The sequence below is a fragment of the Apis cerana genome, linkage group LG10 (genome assembly GCF_029169275.1).
Source record: "Apis cerana isolate GH-2021 linkage group LG10, AcerK_1.0, whole genome shotgun sequence".
Classification (NCBI taxonomy): Eukaryota; Metazoa; Arthropoda; class Insecta; order Hymenoptera; family Apidae; genus Apis; species Apis cerana.
In genome coordinates this window covers 7,107,070-7,132,533 of record NC_083861.1, presented here as the reverse complement: position 1 = coordinate 7,132,533, position 25,464 = coordinate 7,107,070, and the positions used below count along the sequence as shown (strand labels likewise).

General features: G+C 42.8%; 1 long non-coding RNA gene across 1 annotated transcript; it reads left to right on the top strand.

Annotated features, from left to right (window-relative positions):
- Nucleotides 1-930: 930 nt before the first annotated feature.
- LOC133666864 (uncharacterized) lies at nucleotides 931-25,299 on the top strand. The gene is made up of 2 exons (XR_009831631.1): nucleotides 931-24,400; nucleotides 24,506-25,299. It is a non-coding gene; the product is annotated as an uncharacterized LOC133666864 (long non-coding RNA).
- Nucleotides 25,300-25,464: the final 165 nt, after the last annotated feature.

Below are 25,464 nucleotides of genomic sequence, written 5' to 3'. Positions count from 1 at the left end.
TGCTGTCCCCCTCGTCGACGTTATTAGCATAACACAAGACGGACCTCGACGGATCGCGTGGGCGGTTCGAGGATCCTTTCGACGACCGAGATCGGGACATCCTGGTTCTGAGTTCTGATTGCAACCGGCTCCACCGAATTTCGATGCATAGCAGGAAGAGGATTGGTCTTATGGATGGATGTTAAAGATTTAAATATGGGCTCTACATTCTGTACTTTGAATTTAGTTTAGTAGAAGGAAAGTCATGTTTCAAGTCGCGTCGTGTCTCGTAGAAATTTTTCGCTGGTTTGGCTCGAAACGATTAGCTTATAAATAATAATCGTGATTTTCAGAATAATTCGACCACGATAATACGGCTGTGGTATTGGTATTCAATCCATCCATCTATTCGAAAATGTTCCGATTTCTTAATCGACGAATCGTGTATTCCCTTGCCTGTTCGTATTCGATCCCACTTCTTATCTCCTCGACCGCGTAAACACGAGAAAACTGACGAACTAAATCTCCATTTTCTCTCTCTTTCTTCCTCTCTATCGTCACGAAACTCTTATCAAAAGTTAGAAGGTCTTAACTCGTCCAGTCGCCGTTTCGTGGCCGTCGATGCTCGACGAGATCGAAGATTTCGATATCTATCTGGAGATAGCACGGAGCAAAATTATTGTTCCTGTCCCATTCTCTCGACGACAGGACATCGTTCCTTACAATATCGTGGAGAAGGATCCTCTCTAAAGTTTCTAAATATCCGTCCCTCAAAGGGAAGTGGGCCGTCCGTCCGAATCTAGTTTAACCCTTTCGCTACGGGCGATTTCTCCGCCACGGCAAAAATGTGCGCAGCACTCGAGAAAGATCGATTTCTTTTTCTTTTTTATTCTCGAGTAATCTGCTACATTTCCAAAAGATATACTCGACGCAAAATAATTCCATAATTCGTCCAATACTCGCCATCTTACGCAGACCAATGTGTAATTTCGATTCTCGACAATTTTCCAACTAATATTCCTTGCAACGAGACTGGACCGAATTGTAAAATACTGAAAACACCTATTTCTAGAGAAAGGCAGAGCGATTATAATACGATTATAATAACGAAAGGGTTAAGAAAGAAATCTTTGAGAAATAACTTTCCACCGCGCGCGGAATGACGATTCTCGACAATTTTGGAACTAATACTCCTTGCAACGAGACTCCGAATTGTACAATTTTCATCAGAAATCGCTCTCACTCCAAAGTATGCTGGTTCCTTCAATAACGATCTACGAAGAAAACGATCGAAGCGAAAAGCGGCGGCAACGGATTGTTAGAGTTGGACGTAGTGGCGGGACCCATATACGCTTCGTCGTTACCGGTCGTTTGAATAATGCATGCCGCATATATCGAAGCCGAGTCGAGATTAAAACGACATCGGGGAGCCGGGCCGGGTTCTCCACGCGAGAATCGTATCGAGACACGAGTCTGCTACGATATCGTTCGCAGGGTCGAGCGAGAGGGAGGAGAGGGAGAGGAAGGAAGGCGTTGTTCGAGTGGCGTTGCCTGTTTGGAACTCGTTTTATCGGGGCGACCCTCTCCGCCAAAGGACCGAAAGGTTGATTTTATTAAAAGAATATATGGCTCTATTGTTCTCTTGCCGGGCCGAATGAGAGCAGCGGGAACGGCGTTTTAATTAAGCCAGATAGCGGTGAAACAGGGACGCAAGCTGCATGGGGAACAGCCGGCCAAGGGGTTGAACATAAAACCGGGGATAAAATTGTTTTTTCGTATACGGTGGAATCTGTTGGCCGAGTGGACACAGGGATGTCGTTGATAAGTGGTTTTCGGGGATTGAATGTCGCTTTGTTGGCGGCCAAGCTTGGTAAACGTTGATCCATCCCGTTCTTTCGGTATCGTGGGATCGTCGATGCTTTTCGAGAAGGGAGGGGATATGCAAATTAAATGCGCGCCCCCGATCCCGATCAATCCTTCCGTTCGATAATGAATGCGGAGTAATACGCGTAATTGCAGTGACATTTCCAGCGTATGGTAATTTCCTAGCCGGAGCTTACACAAGGATTCTTGCTTTGCCGATTTAGGAACGAGAGGACGTACACACGTACACCCCGTAAAGGGAATATTATATTTTCGAATTGAAATGGAAGCGAGCGAGAGAAGCGTCGCGTTTGCCAACGATTCTAATAATTTTGTCCGCTATCTGAACGCGAAAAATGAACAATTCTTTCCTTCTTCGCGATGGATTAAAAAAAGGGCACGAAAACTAAACGTTGTTTCAGAGGATGAAATTAGCAGGATGGGACGCGATCGAAGCGGAAATCGAGAAGAAGGTACGAAAGCAATACGAATCTTCGATGAATACTCCTCTCGTTTATGGGGAGGGGGGAGAATCGAGAATTGAAACGTTGCCGAGCCGTTGAGCGTAATCAAGCTTACGAAGTCTGGCAAATGAATTGGAAAATTGCCGTCTCATCGGCGACGAGGGAAGCGCGAATCGAGAGAAGGGTTTGAATTTAACTACGCGAGAACGATACAGCGGGGAAGGTGCGTCTCGAAAAGGGACACGTCTCTCTCTCTCTCTCTCTCTCTCTCATTCTCTCCGTGGCTATTCCCCAAATGAAACCGAAGGAGAGTCGTTCCGTTAACGCGTAACACCACGAACGTTCCAACCTGAAATTAAACGTCGGAGAAATGGCGATAACATCTTCGAGCCACGTTCTCTAATTCCTTCTCTTTTATCTCGGTTTGCACCGTTGCTTCCCTCCCTGGCGAAAAATAATCGTGGATATGTGGAAACGCAACTGGTGGCCATGAACATGTGTTCCTTAACTTATTGGCACGTCATAACTCCGCTATACGTTGCTATATATTTTTCGTCGTTCGTGACGTGAAATGGCGTATTCTACGTTACGTTATATTACGTCCACGTGATCAAATGGAAAAGGATTAATCTCAATTTACAATTTTCCTAGAGAGAAGATTTTGTTGTCTGGAATATCTGTTTCCAGTGTTTTTCCCATTCACTTGATCTAGTATTAAGTTTCTTAACCTTCTTCCGTGAAATTAAATCTAATTTGTAATAATACGATATCTTTTCATCGAAGCTTCCAAGTTCGCCGCAGAAACACTATCATTTTGCAGCGCGCAGTTGACAACAGGACGAAAGAGTTTACAATTTTTCGAATTGGAAAAAAAAAAGTTCCGCCAACTCGACAGTGATTGTTCAAGCTCTCAAAACGGAATATTTCATCGACGAGTTTGAATTTTCTACGTCTGTAAACGCACGAATTCCTCCCTTCACCGTGAAATAAAAAATAAAGGAAAAAGAAAAAAAAGATAGTCCCAGCGAACCAATTTGGAAAACGATCGTTCGTTTTCAGTTTCCTTTTTTTCTTTTCTTTTTTCTTTTCTCCTTAGAAAAGAATCCCTCGACTCCTTAGAAAGATTTCCTAATTTACGTACGAAATCGTGGCTCGTTTCGCAATTTTCTTCGAGACGAAAAATCGGGCGCGTCGAACCGAACTCGACGACTCGAACGCGGTGGCGGAAATTAAAATATCAAAGGGTCGGCGTGAACAGCGCGCGTCGGTCGAAAAAAAAGGGGGAAAAAAAAAAAAAAAGAAAGAAAAAGAAAAATGGACGAACAGGCCGAGAATCTCGCATCGGCGGGCCTGCAAACCAGTCCAGGATTGTGGAATAAATTTTTCTCGAACCCGATACTCCACATCTTTGGCCCGATCCCGCCGGCGAGAACGACTTTGAAATTCAACCTCGTGAATACTTGAATAAAGTTCTATACGACGTGAACCATCGTGTCGTCCAGCGTCCTTTGTTGCCCGATCTTTATATACACGCCTCTTCTTCGAAATTGGTTTATCAATGAACGGGCTCGTAAATTGAGATTCCTCGAACAGATTCACCGATATCTTTGAATTAATTAATTCCACGATATTTTTCCCCCGATGTTTTTCGGATATTTTTTAAATTAAAAAAAATAGAAGAAAGGAGATAGAACAGGGTAAATATTTACCCTGTATCGCGCCCCGGTGATTTTTAATTTTAAAATACGTCGCATTAAATTGTGAAAGTTTCACTCGACAGTCGTTTATTAAAAAAAATTATCAACCTAAGTTAATCTAATTCAAATTTAGAATTTTTAATTTAACGTCCAATTCAACTAGTTTTCTTCTAAAAAAAAAAAAAAAAAGAGAAAAATAAATCGTCGAGATAAATAAATAATTATCCGAAATTATTCGTATTGAAAGAACGCGAAATACGAAGCGATTAATAAGATACACGATACGTATTAACCCCAATTAAACCGGGACTAAACGATCCATCAAATCGTCGGAGCCGCAACTGCACGAACCGCAACTTTGAATCAACGCCGACCCCTTTAACTCTACCGGGCTTATCGGGGTAAGAAGAAGAAAGAGGAGGGAATAAAGTGGACGAAGCTTATCACGCGACGCGACAGGGCGACATTCGCCCTGTGGAGAATGGGAAAAAAGGAGGAAGGTTGAACGACGTGGTTGCAGCGGTGTCTTGTACAGGGCCGATGATAACATCCGACAACTTCCGCCGGCTCTGGTCGAACGTCAGCGCGTTAATTTTATTCGAGATAAAGCCTGGTCGAAGGTGCGACACCGCGGGCCCACGGGCCCGAAATTTATTTCACCGACATCCGTCTCGTCGGTAATACGTATCTTCTTCTTCCTCCTCCTCTTCTTCTTCTTCTTTAACCGATGCCGCGTCAACTTTGCCGATCATTATGATCCATCACGCTTGTTCAAAGATACAGGCCCCTATATCGCGTCCGACTCGTTTACAATTATCATCCGTCAAGTGAAAGGGGTAGGAAATCAACCGCGAGGATGAAGCATATATTTGCTACAATGTTTCGATTTGATTAATTATGTACGATAATATTATTTGATGGGGGAGACGGGTCGAGATAGATTCGATATAAATCGGATGGGACGTTGCTACATTATTTGCCTCTGGTTAATTATATTAATAATCTCTCGATGGAAGATATTCGGTGGAGTCTTCAGGATGTCTTGTTTCTCTGTTGGGAAGTCGATGGATGTATATGAAACTCTCTGCGTAATGAATTCCGATTAACCTTAAATGACGATGATGATGTAAGATACGTAATTTGCGATGGCCGATATATCTTCTCGTTAGATATCAAATTTTCAAGATTTTTCACATTTTATTACAAGTATATTTCTTTCAACTACTACGTAACGGCGATAACCAAGTTGCATATAACACACGTTCCTCGCAATAAAAATTCGCATTTTACAATCTAGGTCTTGCTCCATTAACGACAAAAATTATCGAATCTCGGAACGGTTGAAATTTGAAGAGGAAAAAGGAGCATCCCGTCACCCCGTGGCCGGCTCCACGGTGCACCAACGTGCCAGGGTATATTAGAGCCTCGTCCTCGCGACTTTTACGATCTCTCATTCTTTCCCCGCAAATGTAGCGATACTAACTGCTCTCGTCATTCCTTCCTTCCTCCTCTTCCTCCTCGCATCCTCCTCTTCCTCCTCAGGGGGAGACCTGCATCCCGGACTTTTATGCCGGAGTTTAAATATATGGCTCGATTATTCTTCTCGCCGTGGCGCGGAAACTTTTCGAAAAGGTGGGTGGGGGGAGGGATCCTATTAAAGTGGCGGCCGCGCAAGTATTCACCGCGTATATCGAGCGAAACGTTTCGATCTATCAGTCCTTATCATCCATGCTACACACATATAGCGATCCGCGAGATTCCGGAGAACGTACGAGGAGGTACGAGGCATGGAATAAATTCGGCCAACTACGAGGGGAGAGGGAATAAACGCCCCCTGTACGCCGACCAATCCTGTTTAAAACTTCGAACCGCACGCAGCTAACGCGCTGGGAACACGCGAACTTTCCCAACTTGTTCTATCGATTCTTGTTAAAAGGATAAGATGCAAGGCGCGCCCTTTTTTCCCCTCTTTGCGGTTTCTTCTTTTCGGAAAAAATTCACTTTGTTTCGGAACGAAATTTTGTTGGTTTGGATTATAAGTTTGATTACCGTTTTTGTAACTTCGAGGATAGCAAGTGGCCGATAATTAAAAGCATTGAAGCTTGCACTTTAAAACGGTTTTTCGAGATATCGTCGTGTAAAGAAAAGAATCATTTTTAATCAATTACCTTAAAACTGATCGAAATCCTATTGAAATTTAGAAAGATTTGAGTCGCTATAATTCCAAAGATAGTTACTTCCGGTGAACGAATGAAAGATCGTTAGAATCGTCGAACCTTCTCCTTTAAAACGCTTTTTCGTTTATCTCGATACGACTTCCGGTTGCCGAGTTATCATCGTGCAAAGAAAAGAATAATTTTTAATCAATTACCTTAAAACTGATCGAAATCCTATTGAAATTTAGAAAGATTTGAGTCGCTATAATTCCCAAGATAGTTACTTCCGGTGAACGAATGAAAGATCGTTAGAATCGTCGAACCTTCTCCTTTAAAACGCTTTTTCGTTTATCTCGATACGACTTCCGGTTGCCGAGTTATTATCGTGTAAAGCGAAAGGTAATTTTTAATCGTTTATTATCTCCTTCCCAGTTCTTTCTTATTCGGATCTCTCGCTCGCGCCTCGCCTCACTGACCTATCCCAAACTCGACAAGCGACAGACGCGATTCCTGGAAGAGCGTAATGTGCGCGTTTCCAGGAAAATATATAGGTCAGTGGGCCACGAGCCTATTCGTAAATATTACGCCGTCTTAAACGCTATGGACACGCTTCGAACGCTTATATCTCAGCGACCGATTGAGATATCGGGATAAAACGAAAAAGGACTTCAACGGCGTGATTTTCTCAATCCCCTGGATAGATTTTGGTGAAAGAATTTTTTGTTTCTTCTTTTGTTACTTTTTCCTTTTTTATGAAATTTCATTATTTATTACTTCGTATGAGTATAACGAATTTATTAATCGAACGTTTGAACACGTTATAGGGTTAGGTAAAGAACCGATCGTGATATTAATTGGCGTTTTCTTTTTTCTCAAATTTTAATCGATCGGTTTATTCGAAGAAAAGAAAAATGATTCCAAGGTTCTAAATAACACAGTTGCAATATGCTCCGGGGAAATACTATTGGCAAGGAAGAAACACGAGCAGGGAATCTATTTGCGAGCGACATTGCTGAATCGCGGGGAAGCGACGTGAAAATAGGATATGCCATAGACGTGAAACATCTATGGGGAAGTAGAAAAAGCGAATTGGGTCGCGGAGGATGAAGGATACCGGTAACTTTAAATCCCTTGAAGGCTACGACGAAAACTGGTTGCGCAACGAATATAGGAAAAAACGTGGTAAGGACAGAAAATTGGGCTGCCGACGATACTTTTCGAAAACTTGAAATCCTTCAAGAAAATCGCGACCGAAGAAATAAGAACTGGTCCGCAACAAACAACGGGGAAAAAAGGAAAATTGAAATTTGGCCTTACAACACCGATCCTAGAAACTCATTCTACCCAAATTTTCTCAAAAAGAAAATCTGCACGTTAATAAACGATACAACAAATTTCCAAACATTAAATCCCCATCAAAAACCCATGTTCCTGATCAAACACAAAATCAATCTCTCCAATCTTTCCCCCCCGTTTTCGTTGGAAAAAACATCCATCCTTCATTGTCTCTATTCAAGGCATCGTGATACGACCGAGTCGATTCGGCTACAGATCTACGCCGCTCGCATACGTGGAGACTCTGAAACCTCTCTCTCTCTCTCTCTCTCTCTCGAGATAGAAGGAGAATAGTCGTCCTTGCCCGGAAAAATTGCGCGCAGGATCGCGCGTGCACACGGCCGCGCGCGCGCCAATCTCTAATCTCATTTTCCTGAAAAAGGAAGCACCCCCCGGACGTTATATTCCGTACACATCCTTAAACATGACCGCCTGCAGCGCGCCGCGATCATGTATTATGCATTTGCCATCGTGAAGCGCGTACGTGCGGCACTCCGCGCACTGCGCGCTCCTCGGCTAAGTGAACTCGCCTGGCGTTCTCGCGCGTGTTCATACGCGGCCGTTCCTACACGTGCCTGCCGTTACACGTGTGTGAGTGTGTATTCACTTTCTCCGGCACGGAAAGAAGAGGAAAGAGAGAGGAAAAGGGGCGAGGAGGAGGAAGGATTGCTCGGACGATGCAGTCACCGTCGCAAACTCCTCTTTTTCCGACTTTTTTTCTCTCCTTTCTTCTCTCTCTTCTCCACTCTGCAGTTGGAGCAACTCGAATTCGAAGAAGCGGGGAAACGTTCAGGGGTGGGAAGTTTCGGGTTTCGTGGGGACGCGGGCAGAATTTGCGGGCTTAAGCCGCCTTATCCGCGGCGGAGGAATACGGAAACGAGCGGAATAGTTGAAATTTTCGGGTGATAAGGGTGATAGGCGACGTGGGCGCGTTGACTTTGACGATGGATTCTTTTGGAAGGAAGGGGGAGGGGTGAAATGCTCCTTGAGCTTCGAGTCACGAAATATGTGTCGCGGAATCGGAGGGAAGAAGAGGGGAATAACTTTGAATCCAAATCGTCGTCCAGTTTTATTTAACGTACGCTACGCTCTTCCTCTCTGAATTCTCGAATGAACGGATACTTTTTTTCGAATTTATTTTCATTTAGGAAGTTAAAAATTCCAAGGGAAATTTTAATTGGGCAGAATTTTTTCGCGAAAGTATTATTGGCGAGAGTGGCCACGATTATTTTTCAGCGAAAATTTCGTAGAGTAACGCTCTTTTATTCCATTAGAAGATACAATGTTTATACACGCATAACGTGGAAAGGAGATTAGAAATATTTGGACGAAGGGGAATAAATAATTGTCTCTAGTTTTGTATTCGTGTCCCGTTTAATCGCGATGCGACGATTTGACGCGATGTGAACGAGATCGAGGATCCATCCTCGATTAATTCGAGCGCGTAAAGGAAAAAGAAAAAGAACCGAAGACAGAGATTGGATACCACGAAAAGGGCTGGTGTGGTGTACACCTGTGGTAGCCACGGTGGATAACCGCGATTCTGAAACTCGTAAAACACATTACAAAGAAGGGGGTAGGGGGAGGGAGTGGGCGGACAGAGAGAGAAAAGTTGATAGGGAGCGTTTTCAAAGTCCGCGATAAAAACGTAAATTGACTAAGGACAAGACAAATTGCCTCGAATCGGGTCAAATCCCGGGCTCGCCGCTTTAACAGGTGAAATGGTACTTAACGGGTGTTCTGTCGGGAGGGAAGCGTTGGAAGCGTGGGCGGCGGGGGGAAGAGGTTGAAATAAAGATTAAACGACTTCATGGAGCGAATGAAACGCGAGGATAATTTCATTCGAAAGTCATTTTCCTCCAGGAACGCCGTCCCTGACAAATTGCTGTACAAGTTTAAAACGAGAAACCAATTTTTCCAACGTAATCTCCCCACTTCTTTTCTCTTCTTTCCTTTCCTCCCTTTCCCCCCTCTCTCTTGTTTTTTTTCAACAATAACACATTGGAAAATGGGAGATGATCGGGGGGGCGGCGATATTCGCAAATTCGCCAAGCGTGTTATTTCTCGGCGGAAAGAGAGGCTAAAACATCGTATCCGACCGGGTATACGACCCTCGTACAACGTCTGGTTGAAAGGAAACCGATGACAGTCGGTGAAACTCAAATCCCAGGATCCCATAACGTCAATCTCCATTTCACCGGAGGTAGGAACAAACGGCTGCGGCGAAGTTACTCCCCGGGTAAATAAAAGAATCCGCAGAAATCGTAGTTTCCACATTCGATTCTCTCTATTTGATGTACTCGAAATCGTCGATGGGAAGGGGGACACGATGGGGAACTTTCGAACGCGTAAGTCTCCCCGAACGCGTTGTCTCGAGCAGAGGAAACCTCAAAATCGATCGTGGAAACTTGACGATCTCTCTCTCTCTCTCTCTCTCTCTGCGTGTACGGGAGATATACCTGACGAACAGCTGATTGAGTTATTTAGGGAAATGGAACGAACCTCTCGAACGATCGCGAGTCATTTCGCAGCTCTTGAACGGTAATGATCGAAATTACAACTGGTCCAATTGTGCACCGGATGAAATTTCGATCGCGTTTAATCACGGACTAGAAACGACTATTTTGCTATTTTAACTTGTTATCATTTTTTTTTGGGATTCGAAAAATCCTCGTCCACAACGAAAAAGAGATATTTATTACCCATCGAGCTTGACCGATCGAATCCTCATTTGGATGCGCGTAGTTTCGCGAATTTTTAACCAGCGAAACAACGAAAGCAAACCGTTATTGCAACCGATAAGGTAAAGCACGTTTATAATTTCGCGTTTATTTAATAGGCTGGCGCGATATAGATTGCCGTTCGCAACGTAATGCGAAAATTATTTTCGCGATCTCTCCTCCACTGTTTATCCTTGGAGAAGGATAGGGGAGAGCGGCCGTTCTCGCGCTCTGGTATCTGTGCTCTCGTATAATTAATGTAGCTTAACGCGGCGCATACGGTTGTTTGTTGGCGGAAATTCTCATTTAAAAAAGAAGGCGAGATATGAGGCGACCGGTAGATAGGAGGGCGTCGCGTTCCCCGTATAATTGTACGCGTCCGGTAAGAATGAATAATACACGTCTAATTTCGCTAATAATAACGCATAGCACGCCGCCACCCCCGCCCTTTGCCCATCGGGGAAACGCTGTTTAATATTTCACGTACCGACGCGTTCGTTTCATCCCCGGATTCCCCGAGCTCCTTTTCCATCAGGATGATCTCGAGAACTTGACGCGTTGGTTTCGAGTCGGTTGCCTCAATTGGGAGTTGATTTGTGCATATTTTTCATCTTCTTTCCGAACTCTTTCCGAGTTAAAATTTTCGACCTCTTTCGAACGAGATTGTTGATCTTCAAAATATCCACCTGGCAAGATACCTAAGTAGAATAGAATGAAACGGTTCCTCGACGAGAGGAACGTCAATTTTCACGCCCTAGATCGAATACGGTCGTCTAATTCTAATCCAACATCCCGTAAGGGACTTTTAACGAGCGATCCATTCCAATCCACGGTACTCGTCGAGGATAATTAGCTAGGTAGAAGTGTTTATCGCGTTTCTCCAGTCCATTTCGATGAATAATTTGAAATGCAACGATGGAAGAAGAGCGAGCAAGTGGCCGTTCGAGGCAACTCCAAAGACAGAGATTACGTTTTCGAGCTCGGCAAGGCTCGGTTGAATTGCAAATATCTCCCCTCGCCGTGTACTCGCCTCGATATTAATACAGTGGTTGGCGACGATGCACGGTAATTCCGGCCTCCATTCGCGACGAAATTAGCCATCCTCTTTTATCGTATCGATACACCCGAAAACCTATACCGCAATGGAGCCTGGAAGAAGCTCTTGAGAAACTTGGGCGACGAGGGCCTTAAAGTTAACCCTTTAATAGTCGCGCCGTAACTCGAAAGTGGATTACGTCGGTAATCCGCCGGTTTTTATGGATGGATTTGGTTAGCTAGGTTTTCGTCGACGATGTTCCTTGGATGCCCGTCGAGTCTTGTTTCGAATCATCCATTTTACGCGCTGGGTTAGCGAGGAAAATTCAAATTCGACAGGGTAATATCGTTGGTTGCTCGAATTTTCTCTTGACATCATAATGAAAATTTACGGTACGTTTATAAGTTTCGATTCGCCGAGCTAATCAACTCCGAAACTTCTCGAGACGAACGAATCAAGTGTACCGAATAAATTGAATTAAAACGAAAGCGAAAGGATGCAAAAGGATTGGTTAGAAATACGAACACCTTTATCCAAACCTCGAGCAAACCGGCTCAACGTTGATCGAGCGATCGAACGGAGTCGGCAACCGTTCATAATCCCCGACCCTCGTCATAATCCCAATTCTCGTGGAAAAAAGAAAAGAAAGAAAGGAAAGAGGAAGAAGAAATGGTAACCGAGAAATAAAGGTCGATCGCGTGGTTCCGCAACCGAGGCGGCAAATTGGACCGCAAAGCGTGGCCATTACGTGGGTCCCAAAGTCCCCGAAGAACCGCGGCCGAGGACATTGTCGAAAATAGTTACGCAATAACCGGAGCGGGATCGAGCCGCAAAGGGTTAACGGCAGCCAGGTCTTGAGCCAGGTCCCCGAAGAACCGCAACCGAGGGGTGGACGTGCCCCCCTTCTCTCTCGCGACATTCTCATTTCCTCTCTCGCAGCCGTCGTTCCACTCGCGAGGACAGGATGCGCCGAGTTCCCGCGGGGCGCCGGTTACGTCGCCTCGTAAATCCATCCACGGCGAGTTTCTGCGACTCTTCGATACGAGGACGAAGGTTGCGAGGAGGAGCGTTCGAGGATGAGAAGATCGGACGAGATCGGTGGAGTAAAACGGAGTATTTTGCTTTGCTTTGTCGAAAGGAAAGTTTTATTCATGGAGGAATTTATAGATTTATTTATTTTTGATCGAAGTAGGTGGAATATGGGTATCGAATATGTATAACCCTTTGCGGACGAGTAGTATTGAGATTTATTTTTTTCAAGTTGAGCTTATTCTTGGAGGAGTGATTCTTTGTCGACTCGATATTGTGGATGATTTTCCTTTTTCAGTTCGATCGTTAGATAGATATAAGAGATTAACGAGATTATTATTATTGAGTATTATTTATATTGGAATTTTGTTCAATTTTTTTTTTTTTTTAATTAGGTTGGATCGTATATCAGAATTTTAGCCAAAGTTTCTTTTCGAATGAGACCAATGTGTGAATAAGATATGTTGTTAGGAACAGAAGTTATGTAATAGTTTGTCAGATATTAATCGTTTTTAATATTGAATTGTTATATGACAAGAGGGATTATAAATAAAGTAATTCAATCCATTCCCAGAAATGAAAATTAACAGGGTGTTTTTTCACAGGAGTACAGATTTTTCTATTAAAATTTCATTCCGTCCAATATTTTCTCAAATTAAAAATTCACTTCAATCCACTTCAATCTCCCCTTACGGATTTGCATTACAGTTACGCATATATATATATTTTTTTATTCAACTGGAAAATAATATATTTCGCGACGTTTAATGAAAAGTTTACGGCGTTTATAAATCTTCCTCCTAGCGATCCTTCCTAGCGAAAACATCTTCCCTCGATGATAAAATTCGAAAAATTCAGGCCGATCAAACTTGCAAGGCCCTTCCTCTTCGAGCCACTTACGAGGGTTGGAAAATCTCGTCTCGCGAGACTGGACCTCTTAAAGGGGAGAGAGAAGAAACGTCCTTAAGAAAGAAGAAAAAAAAAAAAAGGAAAGAAAAGAAAAGAAAAAAGAACGATCGTAGTCGAAACCGGCGCGTGGCTCCGCTCGACCCTCAGTCAGCCCTCCACGCGGCCGAGAGCACCCCGGGGCGCACATCAAAAGTTCCGAGCGAAAAGTACAAATGCGCTTAAGGAACTTTCCACTCCCCTCCGCACCACCCTGCCAAAGATTCCGCCGCCCTTGTCCGCGAGACGCTTCCTCGGACGGAATCCTAAGAATCTCGTTACGATATTCCTCCCCGATCTTTTGTCCTCGAACGTGTTAATCCACTCGCGAATCCGAATTAACGGCTCACCGACCAACGAAGGGGGCCCCCGCCGTTAATTAAATTTCTTCGTGACGTCGCGAGACGACGTCCCCCCCTTCCACCGATTACCTCGAAGTCGTCTGTTCGACGTTGCCCGACATTTTTGAGTAAATAGAGTGAGTACAGAGTTAATTCCACGACGTCCCCTTTTCCGTGTTTGTCGCCCCGAGGCTGGTGTACGAGAATGTATTACGAGAAGGATCATCTTGGAAACTCTTCTCTTCTCGCTCTTCCAGCTGTATGTTAAACTTTGTGATCTGTGTTTCGAGGGAATAAGACGGGGCGTGCCACCTTTGATTAATCGGAACAAGGAAACGGGGATAGGGGAAACAATTATTGGAAAGAAAGTTAGTTTCACTTTCGTTTTTAATCGTCGCGATAAAAAAGAAGAAATCGCAGAAAATCGATTATCGATCCTCGGGCGCAGATTCGCTTGATTTCCCGGTAAATCATCCCATGCTCGCTTCCAACAATCGCGTTGCTCTATTTATAAATCTATTTATAAATCAAGTGGGAGCCGTTTTTTAAATTAAATTAAATTCGATCTCGCACACGCGGTGTACACGTGGCAACAACGGCCGTGAACAACTGGAATCGTTGCGAAGAAAATGAAACAGAGAGAGACAGAAAGGAGAGAAAAAGAAGAGAAAGAGAACGGACGAAGATAGGCGGAGACCTTTACCGAACGGATTATTCCACCCTAAATCGTGTTTTCGGCTGAAACATTGGCATTCGTGGCCGTAAGCCAACGCAGTCAGACACACAGGGGGAGGAGGGGGACACCTGCGTGGGCAGAGAGGGGTTCCGCTTCTCCCCACGTTTTGTTGCTCGATATTTGTTTTCTTCTCTCTCTCTCCCCCCGTCCTCCATCCACCTCCACCTCCCTAATGCTCTCGGCGCACAAAGAGACGCGTATATCTCTTCGATATCGACTGGAAAAAATCGTTTCGAAACTTTCCTCTTTACCCTTTTAACCTTATATATACACGACCGTGCCGCTGTTCCCTCTCTTCCCGCTAATGAGTTTCGTAATTTTCCTCTTGTTAACGAGTTTTTAATTTTCTCTCTTAAATCTATGAGCACCGATCCACTGGACCCACCCAACCAGACCATCCAGACCATCCTCGATACTAATATATTTTTCAACCGAGCCGCGCCGCCTCCTTCCTCTTCCTTCCTCCTTCATTCAGGTTAATTACAAAATTTCTCCCAGCTACCGCCCCCACCTACCCCCTGTTTATTCACTTTTGAAAGAAGTTTCCTTTCAGTTTCTTCCGCTCGCCTTCATTTCCCCCTCTTTCCTCACCTATGATCTCCTCACTTCCTCCCAGTGTCGTTCTTTAAATATCTAATGGAGGAAGAAATAGAATACTCGAGGACGTAGTCTAGGACGTAGTCTAAGATACCACGAGGAGAAAAAGGAGGAGGAGGCTCGTTTAAATTGGCTCCTGGAGCCGAGGCCGTGATTTGCCGAAAATTTGAATTTTCGAGAGAAAATCGGCGCCGGTTGTCGTATATTCGGCCCGGTGTATCCGGCCGTGATTTCAAACGAATTAATAGCCACGTCGAACGAGGTTACGAAAAGCGATTCCGATTTTTGTGTTTTTACACGTTTGGCGGGTGACGAATGAATTCCGTGAAGAGTAAATAAAAGCCCCGATTCGGCCGGCTTGTATTGTACGAACACGTTTCGAACACGTTTCGAACACGCCCGATGCGCGAGATGCGCCTGTGAAATCTTTTCCCTTCAATTTGTTTTTTTCCTTTCTTTTTTTTCTCTTTTCCCCCGCGAAACATCGATTTTTCAATTTTGGGAACCCGGAAGGGATTCATCGGGATTGGAATATTTCTTTCCACCGAATTCGAGGGAAAAAATAGGGAAAGGGGGAAGAAAAAAAAAGGAAGAAGAATCGGGAGTTTCTTTGGAAAACGATACCACACACGATGAACGAAACATTTTGGGAAACATTTACCAAACACCTTTCTCGGTCGTATCGAACGACACGGTTTCTCCCCGTTCGAACGACACGTTCCACTATCGTTCGATGGAATAAATCCCCGAATGGATCGTAAAATCGGGCCGCCGCAAATTCCGCTTTTTTTTTTTTTTTAAAGCGTTCGAATGGACACTAGGACTCACGGATCGTAAAATGCCCCATCCCCTTTCCAAATTTCTCAAGTTTCAATCATCTGAAGATCGGTCGATAATTGGGTAATTTCGATATATATATATATATGTCCGAACGAATCGATAAAATCGATAAAAAAATCGAGTCGAATGCGAAAACGTGTAAAGATCGCGGGTGATGTTGATGATGATCGGTGAAGGGATTGGCGAATGAATTGGTAAAATTGAAAATTTCTCGCGCGAGTCGCTTGTGGAATTAGAATTTTCAATATCTAGCTCGGTTATTCCCGGGAGAGGTGTGAAGGATTTATTCATTCGACATGCGTTAACCTTTTCGAATGACATCACTGACGTGTCATGCATTTTACATACGAAATTGAAATAGAACAACGTGGCAAAGAAGTTGGCCAATCTTTTGTTCCGTTATCGAAATAGAGAGTGGAATATGTAAAATATGTCCTCGATAATCATTTTTCTCTCGGGCCACGAAGTGGCCACTTCCGGCCCAAAGAAGCGTTCCGCGATATTCAAAGCGTCCCCGTGTAATTTTATGATGGAAAATAATTATCAAAATTCCACCGGCAAAAATATTCTACGATATCGAGAGAATATTTAACGTATCCTCGATAATTAATTCTTTTATCAAAAATATCACGAATTTTTTCGGTCTACAAAATGGTCCTCCGCTTTCGTCGAAAGTTCTGCAACATTTAAAGAATAAAAACATTTAAAGACGTCTATATACGCTTAATTAATCACTTTCCTCGTCGAATCGAATTCAAAATTCCGATTCACGTTTTACGAAGACCTCTTTCCAATTTCCACTATACCTCGTTTTTCAGACGCGGCCTCTTCTCCCGTTTCAAGAATAATTATTTTTCCACGGGAAATCCGGTTTTCCACGTATCATCCATTCGTAGAACGTGGCACGTTCGAACGCGTGTCGCGAGAATTATAGGCAGCGTCGCGACGAGTATAACGAGGGCATTCATCGCGACTCGCGTCAAATTTCCCATCGAGCGTTGGGTGAACGCGTCACCCAGTTGCGAAACTTTGCTCCGCTGGCCCCTCGTTAATAATTTGCGGATCCACCCCCACTCGATCGTCCGCTTCCCGCGATACGCTTCTCGCCTGCCCCGTCGCCTGCAGTTTCGCCGTCAACTTTCTAAAAAGCCACTCGACGCGGGCTGCAAAAAGCAGTTTCCGCGCCGTGCACGCTCTTGTCCAACTTTTAATAACCGGCTCGCGGAAATCACGCGTGAAACGACCCGTTTACCGCCTCCGCGTTACACGCCTTCGAACAGATTGACCGAGTTCCCCTCTCCCTCGCTCTCCACGGCTTCTTCCCTTTCGTTTTTTCGAACGCTTATATTTTTCCTTTCAGCTTTTCTCTCCACTTTTTTTTTCTCTTTCGGTTCGCCCACGTTATTTTCTTCTTCTTTTTTTTTTTAAGCTTCGTGTAGTTTCTTCTATGCGGAAAAATGCGGAGAATATATATATATATGTATTCGAGATTCTGAACACGTTGCGTGTAAGCGCATTAGTCGAAGCGAGAAAAGACTATGGGATAAAGAGAGGGTAGGATAAGTTGAGGGAAATCGCGGAATGATAAAATCCCACGGTCACCGTGACAGAGCACGTGAAAAATGTTATTTCGAAAGTCGAACGATTATTATCTTTTTCCTTCTTCTTTTAAAGAAAATAACTTAATTCTGTTTATTTTATTTAAAATTTCTCATTGTTTCTCCAAACTGTTGAACGATAAAGTATAATTCTTAAAGCGAAATTAATTAATTAATTAATAAAAAAGAAAAATTAACGGATTTGCATTTTTCATCGCGAACCAATAAAGTTCAGAGCCAATAAAGTTCTTACATATATAAAATCAAACCCCTTATCGTGTTCCCGATCGTGTCACGCAGCACATCCTTCTCCTCCTCTCCCCTCTCCCCCCTTCCTTCTCGAAAAATCTCAATGGCCAAGAAGTCAACCGCTATCTAACCCCCACCGTTATCGCCTCGCATCGAAGATCGAGGCTAATCGCGACGATCGAAGGGGTGGCGCCACCCCTCTTCTCCTCCCAGCTCCCTCTCCCCTCGATCAACCGCAAAACTTTCAGCCGCCATTGTACGCGCTTTGGTGAGAGATAATTTATGGACGAGGCGGCGACCGCAGACTTTCCAAGATCGAGGAGGCTCGAGAAATAACGGAGAGGAAGAGAGAGAGAGAGAGAGAGTAAGAGGGAGAGAGAGACGAGGGGAGAAGGTGGACGTAAGTGGATCGAGAAGGTAGGTAACGTTGCCTCGAAGCATGTATCGTAAACTGCTAGAACTTTGCCGAGACTTTGGAAGTAGCTCGCAGATATTATTGAAGCCCTTCAAGATTCCGGATAGACGTGTTCCACCGCTGAATATCGTGCTTTGTATGTACAGGGTGTTCCCCGCGCTCGCGAGGAGTTTGGTGTTTCATCTCGCGGGGAAGAATGACGAGAGCTTCCGCCACACGCGATAAATCACGGCCACCCTTTCGAAAGCGCGCTTCCGTGACCTTATAATAACGCTCCTCCGTTATTTGGTATATGGGATTATTGATTATTTAATTGGTTAATTTGAATGGTGATTATTAGATACCCGTGGAGGAATTTCGGTGAAGATGATATTTTTTGACGGATAACATGTTGGGAAAAATAAATTGAATCCGATTCCGAGAAAGGAGAAGGTTCTGAAGGTTTTCAACTCGAAGAAGTTGAAAAACAAAAAAAAATTCTTTATGGCTAGGTATAAGTTTTTTGATGAGGACAATGGTAGGTAGATTTCTCTTTAAGCGCTAATAAAATCCACTTGGATCTCTTTTTACAGCTTACTTTTTTATACAATTCGTAGTTGCATGATTCTTTAATTACACATTTCACTCGCAGCTACGTGCGACGTTATTATTTTTTGCAAATTTCGTTTATAATTTATTTCGAAATATATTTTTTTTCTTCATCTTTCCCACAACAACATTTTCCCTTCTCGCGCTTACAAAATAAAATACTTTTATTAGTCGAACGTAAAATTTTACACTTTGTTTCGAATTAATTATATCTTTTACATCTTTTGAAAAAAGAAAGCCAGGTGTATAATAATACGCCTACCATAAATATTACGGAATACTAGCAGTCAAAAGACTTTTTTCTTTCCCCTCCCTCGATAAATACCCTCGTTAAAAGAAAAATCGTACTTTTCAGGGATTAAAAAAAAAAAAAAAAGAAAGAAGAAAAAAAGGCACCCCACAAGCGGAGGAAAACTACGACCCCTGTTGCTCTTTATTCGAAAATTCAGTCACCCTCCACAACCGCGCCACCCTCCAGAGAATCAACGATTATTATTATTATTATTATTATTATTATTATACGGAACTACCGGCTAATAATAAGCAACGCTTTCGACCCTCGGCGTGATGTCCGCGGGGAGAGGGTTCAGATTGCGCTACGCGTATACCGGCTACAACACCGAGCATCGCACGCCGCTCCGGCGCCTAATTAATTTTCTTTGCAACTTAACTACGCGCCACTGCGAAAACGGCGAAAATTATGCAACGGCCCATCGAAACTTTCCCCGCTTTCTCATCATTACCTCGGACGCGCTCCTCCCCCCTCCTCCTTCTTCCTTCCACCCTCCTCCTTCCCCCAAACTTGGCGCGGATCTTACGCGTGAAATTTTTAACTTTTCGGGGGGGCCAGATCTCTTCGTATATTCTGGATCTCTTTACGTTAGAACGTTAAGCGTTTGATCGGTCAGTGATTTAAGTTCGGTTAAGTGGAACTGGTCGAAAGTTGTAGATGGAATGTTAAGAAAAGTTTTCCAAGTGATCGATCGATCGATCGATAATGTCGAAGACGATTTAAAATTGGGAATATCGAGTTGTAGTGATTTTATGCTACGTTGACGGAGAGTGTTTAATAAGCTTGATTGGAAAATTGTGTCCGTATGTCGGTTCGGATACGTTAGTTCGGGTGTGATATGATATAGGGGGATCGTAAAATCGGTGGGGCGTTAAAATTTACATGTTGGACCGTCTCGACGAGAGAATCGACAGGAATTTAGGGAGATAAGGGTCGTAAATCTCGGTCGTGAGGGGAGAGGGGGAGGATATACGAAATATATTTTACCTTTGATTCGGCCCCCTATTGAAAAATGTGAAATGCCTGCACGCGACTCTTGGCGTCGCTGCATCAATCGGTGCCGCTACTTGGAGCTTTGATTTAGAGTCTCCATGTATCGCGGAGATACTGTATCAATTTACAGTATCTCTGTGCAAATATCGCACATCGTATGCGAGGAGAAAGCACATAAATTTGGAGATTTGCACGTGCGCATCATACTATTTATCCTAAAAATTAAAATTAAAAATTGTCTCAAGGAAAAATCATTCCATCCCGCGCGAATATCCTTTTCGAAAACATCGAAAAAGTATTATTTTAAATACGTTTTATACATTCTGTTGTCACGACACATTTAATTATCGCAAAGATAAGCCAACGTTTCACAATCTAAACGTTCCTCTTCAACTCCCATAAATATCGATGGCTTTCCCTTTCCCCCTCCCCCAAAAACTCCATACACCTGTTCGAAAGAAAAAAGATAGGGTATCGTGTATTCGCACCGTAGTCAAAGATAATTTCTTCACAAACCTTGGATCCAACGAAACGTAACTTTTCTCTTCCCCACAATCGTTGGCCATCTTTCGGTCCCAACGATGAGCAGCTGCGCCCTTCGAAACACCCGTGACTAACGATGTTTTTCTTTTTTATATATATATATATATGTTATCCCTAGAAAGGAACGTGTTCTCCAAAATAGTGAGAGAACCAGACGTGTCCACGGATCCGTATCTCGCGCGCCAATTAATTCTCCCTTCCATCCGTATCCAACGTTTTTCCAACGTTTCCTTCGCGTTCCTCTATCCACCCCGTAGCCGAAGGACATGTTCACGGGCAAGAAAACGACACACGTTCTCGCGTACACATTTTTGTGCCCCCGCGATGGAAACGATTTATCGAGCCAGGACACGAGGAACCGGCTAACGACCACGTATCCCCCGAACAAAACGACCGACGAATATCTATTAGCCCGGGGACAATGCTCCGCCGCTAATTACCACCAGCTGCTGAGCCAGCGATCAATTTTCGACCGGTGACTGACTTATCGCGTTTTTCTTTTCTACTAATAAGGGTGCTCTTATACAGGGTGTTAATTCTTTTTTTTTTTTGAAGAGAAATTTGCTGTGTAAAAATTTCAGGTTCGTTTATTATATTGCAGAGTTCTTAACAATTATTCGAATAATAAAGGGTAAAGAACAAGTTTTGAGAAAGAAAAATATGAGTATATAATTGAAGAATTTGAATAGAAACCTGATTTTCGATTAAATTTATCATGAATAAAGGTGAATCGAAAATTTTCGAATATCAATTTATATTTTAATTTGTAATATCGAAATGTTCCAAATGTTCCATGAATGTATTAACACCCTGTATATAAGGATGGACAACCTTTCGGTTCTCGAGAGAAATCCATTTCCTACCCTTGAAGATGGCCGACCAACCCATGTGTCGGCCAATTCTTCGACGTTGTTTCGACCGACCCACTTAATTACCAGAACGGCGACAGATATCCTGAGTCGAGGAATATTTCACAAGACCCTGCTGTGGCTTTCTTAGAAGAAAGAGAAAACGAGAAAATTCCACAGACGCGTATCTCTTCCGCGTTTGTTTTTTTTTTTTTATTCTTCTACATTCTATGATTTCTTTCGAAACTGATTCGATGTATTTAAAATCTACATACCACACATTATCCATTATAAAACGTCCCTTCTTTAATAATATGTGAGATTAATTTATATAATTCTTTCCTACAAATTGTGGACACATTTCGCTAATATTTCTAAAAATATCCCTAAGACAGTAATTTTTTAGAACTAGTGCTAAATTTTCTAAAAGAAAATCAAAGATTTGATTCACCATTTCTTTTTCTTTCTTGCCAAGATTTCTTATCAAGTTTCAAAGTGAAAAATCACAGAGTGCGTATTATTATCTCGCTTACGATTGAAAGAAAAGGGAATTCTCCTGCTACAATCGAGGATAATTCATTCCACCCCCGTTCGAGGAATACAACCGAGGAACTCGTTAACAAAGGGATCGGTGTGTTTGCGGGACGATTGATCGATAGGACAGTTAAAAAAAAACGATGGTTTTATTCTGGGAATGGGTTGATTGTGTTAAATAAAACGCGAATTGTTGTTCGTTGTCCTACGATTTATCGACGGTTTGACAATAAAGCATTTTATAATCTAGATCGAAAATGAAATAATGTAGCGTGAATGAACGCGTTGAAGGAACGCGCGCAATTATTATCGTATTTTCTGGCTGGCCGTTCGTCATTTCGAGGATGACCAGTTTTTTTTCTTTTTTTATTTCCCTTCTTTATGAAATCGAACGGCAATTTTTAATTTTTATAATATCGAGAACGGAACGCAATCGCCCATCAAAGCATTCGGCAATGGGCCCGTTTTTATTAAACAAAATACGGTATGGATAGAAGCTTGTGGATCGCGCGGCTTTAACCCGTTTCATCTGTCGTTGATCGCGCGACAAAGAGATACGACAGATTCTTTAAATATTTTCGAACAGTCGAAAACAAGGCTGATCCCATGTGTAAAATGTGGAACGTTTATCGGTCCGGTTGTTTTGACACGTCGTCGGTCGTCGATCGTCCGAGTTTTCTACCGGAATTCTTTTTTTTTTTTTTTCCTCCTACCATTTCCCCCGACCCGTTAATATATAAATTACTTTTATGCAAAATTTATTTATCCATTGTGAAACTTTTTGGAAACGTGGAATATTTATAGAACGTTATATAAAAATTGTTTCAAAATTTTCGCGATTTTTAATCACGATACGGGGTAGAAAATAAAAAAGGGGTAGAAAATACGCTTTAATAATTTCCCCGCAGAGGGAAACAAATATGAGTTCCCTTACGAGTGAAATCACGAGAAACCATCCCTTCCCCCCAAATTTGAAAGCTCGAACCGGTAAAAGCCGGAAAAATCGATATCGCGGACATTAAACGTACTTCATCCGTGCACGCTTTACATTCCACTTTTCGAAAAAACGCGTCGCGAAATTCGAGAGAAATTAGAGATGAAAAAAAAATGAGAAGAATAAATAAATAAAAAATTATATATATATATATTTTTTCCCACGATCCAATGGGATAAACCAAACGTTCGAAGGCCTCGATCCGTCGAAAACGGCAGTTTGAACTCCAGTTCGAAATCACGGCATTAATCGCGACACACGAGGCTCTTTATTGCCACGAGAGTTATCGCTAATCGAGCAATAAATTCCGGGGGACGGCCTGTGAAAAACGGATTTCCCGGCCGCTATTACGCCGGAAATTCAATAAACCGGTGGACGCGGAAAGAAATCCCGGCTCGCGATCGTGGAGAGAGAGAGTGGCGACGAGTTGCCAACCACCACCACCCTTCAACCACCCCTTTCTTCTTCTGTACACGAGTCGGCTCGACGTCTAATTAATTTTCTTTGTAACTCGATTCTCCCTCCGCAATCGTCAAGGTGGCGAAAAGGTGGTGTTCCCTCCCGCCACCCTTCTCGTTCCGCGACACTGAAGGGGTGGGTGAGGGAAAGAGAGAGAGAGAGAGAGAGAGAGAGAGCGAAAGAAAAAGGAAGGAAGAAGGGAACTTTCGCCACTGTCGTATTGCGGATTTAATAAAGAGCCGGGCTGCGAAGTTCCCCCCCCCCGAAAAACTGGACTGAGAGTGAGGAGGGATCGGGGACAGGAAAGAATTCCCTTTCTCGTAAGTAATCAACGCCGATTTTCCTTCTCCGTCGCGAACTTCCACGTCAGGATTGTCCTTTCGAACCCGGGCCGAGGATCCTTGTTGCTGGTTAACCGTTGAACGAAGCTCAGAACAGAAAGATGCTGGTTGTTGATACTTCTTTCCTCACCGAGAGATCCCTTTGGAACGTTGGCAGAAGAGGGAGAGAGATTGATTCGCAGTTTAACGTTTTAAAGCTTTGCGAATACGCACGGAAAATACTCTCTCGAGTCCCTTTCTTCCGGGATACTCGCTTTTTCGAGCGAGTCCTCCCTCTCTCCCTGGGGGCCGTGGTCGATGGTCGATCGACGGAGAGTTCAAGGAAAAAAAGAGACGAGGATCTCTCCCCTCCCCTCTCCCCTCCCCACCCGGTGAGAGCGGCGAGCGGTGGGGAAGAAAACGAGGAGATCGCGTGAAGCGATGCCAGAATACGAGCGGCAGCTGCAACGGAGGGCCAAGCGGCATTTTGGAACAATGTCACCCCGTGTCCTCGAGAGTTGGGTAACCTCTCTCGCCCCAGGAAATCGTGCGACCGTTTCCCTTCCATCGCAATCCTCCGTCCCGCCGTCTTCCTCGAATCTGTCCCTTTCCTGACGTGTCGTGCACGCCCTGCCGATACTATCCCTCTAATGAAATGTGCATCGGTGGGCGTTACCCTCGGCCAGAGCCTCTTAAAGACTTTACGTTTTACCCCGGGATCCCGTTCGAGGTCCCGCTTTGATAAATTTCAATCAACCGCTGTCGTTCCAGATTTTCCGCCTGCATCGCTGCATCTGCGATGCTCTTTCCCTCGTCGCCGAGCTCTGAGGTAAGTTTCGTTGACAGTTCTTTTTGGGGAGAGGGGGAAGTGAATCTTATTGGGATTGATTGTGAATGTATAATATTGATAATGATATTTTTCTTTATGTTTCAGATTTTTAGGGAGATCGAGAAGAAGAAATTTGAGATTTATTGGTAACTAATTTTATTGCCAATCGAAGCATTTATCGTCTAACCACGACGATATTAGACTCGTTTGGATTCTTGGAATGAGAATATAAACATTTTTCTATCGACCTCCTTTCTATCGTATCGTGTTCTCCTAATACGAAATCGCATTTTTCGACAAAAATTTTTCTTTTTTCAGGGAATTTCTATATCTTTTTTCTTAAATCTCGTTTATTCTTCGTAAAAATTCTTCGAATAAAAGTTGAACAGTTTCGAAAGGGTTACATTCTGGCCTCTTCAATGTTTTAATAAGTAAGCTGATTAAAAGCTTATCAACTTCAATTTTATTTTTTAAATAGCATCATACATTTTTTAAGGCACCAATCTATGCATCTTAATATTTTCTATAAAAATGTATAAGGCCATTTATAGTAAAAAATCATTAGTTTAAAAGATATTTAATTAAATTTAATTATTTTTTATACTGTTTTTTATAACTTTCTTGTTATGTACGCCTTAATTTTTTTTTATAGAGAATGATAAGATATCTCGACTGGAGTATTAAAAAATGTATATTTCTATTTAAGAAAACAATATTCACTTTTATAAATGCTTCTTATATATGTAAAAAAGTAAATAGCCCCTCTCGAAACCATTTAACTTTTATTTTAAAGATTTTTTAATATTATTTTAATATTGTATTATTTTAATAATTACTTTATTATTACTTTATTATTATTCATTATTACTAAAAGCAAATAAAATTCTAAATAATACAGTACTGAAATATATTATTGAATTACTTAAAAATTATTAAAATGACTAAAAATCTTTATTCGTGACAGAAGAAAAGGATGAAAGAAATAAATACAGATTTGTGTAAGCTATGGAAAAAGTATTTTAAATCTCTAAAACAATGGTAACATTAGGAAAAATGGTAAAAAA